This window comes from Lipotes vexillifer, unplaced genomic scaffold (genome assembly GCF_000442215.2).
Source record: "Lipotes vexillifer unplaced genomic scaffold, Lipotes_vexillifer_v1.1 scaffold294, whole genome shotgun sequence".
In the NCBI taxonomy this organism is placed as follows: Eukaryota; Metazoa; Chordata; class Mammalia; order Artiodactyla; family Lipotidae; genus Lipotes; species Lipotes vexillifer.
Window position 1 is genome coordinate 159,112 of NW_006783917.1, and position 3,763 is coordinate 162,874.

Below are 3,763 nucleotides of genomic sequence, written 5' to 3' on the forward strand. Positions count from 1 at the left end.
AAAAAAAAAAAAAAAAAAAAAAAAAAAAAAAGCTGGGGCATAGGTGTAAAAGTATAGCTTTAAATAAAAATTGGACCAAAATGTACATACCATGTTGTATCCTGTTTCCTTCACTTAGATGATATTATGAACATTTTCTGTGTTAAAAAATATTTACCTACAATATCATTCAGTGGCTGTAAGTAGACCATTTAATGTATATACCATAATTTACTTAACCAAATCCTTTATTATTGGTCATTTAGATATTTTTCATGTTTACTTACTGTAAAGATTTCTTCTGTTGTGCATTCTATATTTAAGTAGCTGCCTATAACCTCAATAATTTATTTAGAATGATTTTGAAATAAAGGAATTACTAGGGCAAAGTGTATTTTTTAAGCATTTGGTATCATTTTTGCCTATGAACAAGTAATAGAAATTAATCCAACTTCACTTATCAAATTCCACGATCATCTATCACAAAAAAAATTTCTGAAGAGTATGGACATAGGAGAGCCCAAGTTTGACAGAGCAAATAATAGGAAATAGCATTCTAGCTTTTATTTGGAGAGTTTTGACTTAATGTCACTCCTACCAAGTAGAAAAAAGCCACTTCAATACACACCATGTTTTCTTCCTCTAAATTTGTTTCCTTCCTTATAAAGAAATTAGCACTTGCTGAGAGCAAGACAACCAAGAAGAATGAGACCCATTTGATCTGATTGTTTTTAAGCCTCTTAAATGCCAAGTCTATGAGTTATCTGACGAAGGATTGAAAGGATATGAAAATTGAAGATATTTTCTTTGGAAGTGCATTTGATCTTACGAATCAATGCTTTCTTAGCTATTTTCCTGTCACTCTTTATCTTTACACACTCACTTTCTCCTATTGCTCCCCATCCGTTTCCACTGAAATCAGAGAAGTCTGATTGAGAAGTAGTTACATCTTTAGTCTCATATACACAATTATAAATTAAATCGTTTGCACTTGCTATTTGCTTCAGTGTATTTTCATAGGCAGGGAAAAAGAGGAACCTACAGAAAGAAAGTTTTTAAAAACTAAACTGATTCACTGAACTAGAGGGCTGGCAAATTTTTTTCTAAAGAGCCAAATAGAAAATATTTTTATCTTTAAAGTCCATAAAGTCTTTGTTACAACTACTAAAGTGTGCCCCAGCCATAGTCAAGACAGACACAAATGGGTGAAGCTGTGTTCTAATAAAACTTTATTAACAAAAACAGGTGGTAGGCTGATTTGTTTACCCTATCTGCACTAAACTCTCTCCATTTCAAACTTTCCAAAAACTTAATCACAACAGTTTCCATCATTGGACTAGCAACCATTTTCATTTTTCATTTTCTTTCCTGGAATGATTCTCGCAAATTTATCTATAGGAAGAGAAAAGAAAATGTGGACGACATTCATCTCTCTTTTTTTTTTTCCCAATGATCCTCATAAGAGCTCTCTGTGATTTTTATGCACCTTGTATCAGAGCTGATTTGTGTTTACTAGCATGGAAAGTCTTCACCAACCGCATATCCTGGTGGAATTTGTCACCTCTTGAGATCATCAATCGTGGCCCCTGACTTTCCAGTCTGAATCTCCACATAGTTCCAAAATCTCTGAATTGATTCAGCCTGGAGAGTCATTGAGGTTTCCGGTCCCATTGGGAGGCAGGGTTTGTCCAAGTACAGCATAAGCCTGGCCCTTTCTAGGCTCAACAGTGATACCCTATGTTATTCTGATGCAACACTTTGTGTGTGGTAGAAATTATATCTCATGTTTTTCTAGACCTGCCAGAAATGGGTCAAGACTAATTTTGCTCTCATTAGTGTAACGTATCTAACTAGTTGATACCACAGACTTCTTTACTTGACCCAGAACAAGAAATTTGCTTTGCCGCCTTTAGCTGTTTAACATAATCCTCAATACTTCTACTCAGAAAGTTGAAGACTTTCACCACGAAATGCGTAATGAATGGATGGCTATGCTCCAAAATGTCCAATTTCAAACATCTTGTCAACAATGAAATCCAAACAAAGTTTATATTAAGGACATTATAAGCCAAAATAAATTTCACACCTAACTTAAATGTTCTACAATATTTGACAGATAGTGGAAACTGCTTGAAAATAGAATACTGTTGTCATACTTAGCATGGTTTCCCGGTGTTTGATTTTACCCACATGTTAGAAAATCACATATGTTTCAGAATATAAAGATTTGAACATTTTTCTTCAATTACACTGGTGTCTTCAACCACTCAATTTCTACTGACTGTTTTGTGTAAGTATGAAGCATGTTTGAGCGTCTCCTACATTAAAAGTAAAAAAATTGCTAACGGCACACTCCCTTCCAGGTATCCCCCTATCTCTCTTCCTGTTCAACTAAGCGTCTTATAACAGTTATGTATTTTAATCCCCAATCCCTGGTATCCCACTGCAATCCAGCTTTCTTCCCTACTGAAACCACTACTGTCAAGGTGACTGGCAAATTTCTTTTGACAGATCTGCTGGGGACTTTTCACCACTTGTTGACCATTCCTTTCTTGAAACACTTTCTTCCATTGATTTCCATAATCCTAACCTCTTTTCCTTTCAGATATTTTTTAAAGGTCCTCTTCTCACGCTTGCCCTTTAAATATGAATTATTTCCTCACGGTTTAGTCCTACCGAGGCCATCTTCTCTTCTTGCTCTGCACAGGAACTCCTGGTGAATTTTATCAACTCCATGGTTATAAATCTCAAATCTTTGTGCCCGATTTCTCTGTGAAGCCTCCTACCTGTGTGCATGCCTGTCTATTGGACTCAGCAACTTTGCTGGCTTCTGGGCATTTTAAGCTCAGTGTATCCCAAACTGAACTCCATCATCCTCACCTTTTCTCCAACCAGCTTCTTCCTATGTGTTCCCCACTGCCCACGCCAGAAACTTCAGAGTCTCCTTTGACTCTTTTCTGTCCTTCGTTCCCACGTTTGGTCAAAAATCAAATCTTGTTTAACCTACTTTCTAATCATTTTTAGACTTTTCTCTTTTCCCAACGGCCCCACTCCTGTCCGATTCCAAGTCATCCTGGCTACTCACTTGGTTTACTGAAACTGTCTGACCTGCTTACCTCTATCCTTTCCCCCAGGTCTTTCTCAAAAAGAAGCCCAAGTACCTGGATGAGTTTCTGTGATCCTTTGAATCCTAATTTATAACACTTCAATGGCTTTTCTGATGCTCTTAAGGGCTCAGAGATGGCTCACAACACCCTTCCTATCTGTTTAGTCTCCTTTTTTGTCACTCACCTCACACACCAAGCACATCCATGTTGAACCATATCATAAGCATCCACAGCATAATTCTTTTACCATCTCTCCCCTCTTCCAGAAATATTCTTAGCTATCTTCATGGCCTGGTTAGCATTTGTTCACCTTTCAAGTTTCAGCTTATGTATCATTTACACCAGAAATTCTTTTCTGACCTAATCCAATCCCTCAGACTGGCTAGCTATTTCTTCCATGCACCCCCATGGCGTTACTGTCTCTAAAATTGCAGCTCATACTTTATATTACTACCTGTTTGATTTTTTAAAAATTTTCCTAGTAAACTGTAAGGTCCATGTGGTCAGGAAACATTTTTATCTTGTTCAAGAAGTATGAATAAAAAATAATGGCTGGATAAACTGATAGGCTCTCTGTCCTCATAAAGCTAATAGTTTAATAGAAGAAACAGATATTCATCAAATAAACAAATAGATTAAATAAATGATAACACGTGATTGAGGAAAGCTCTATCAAG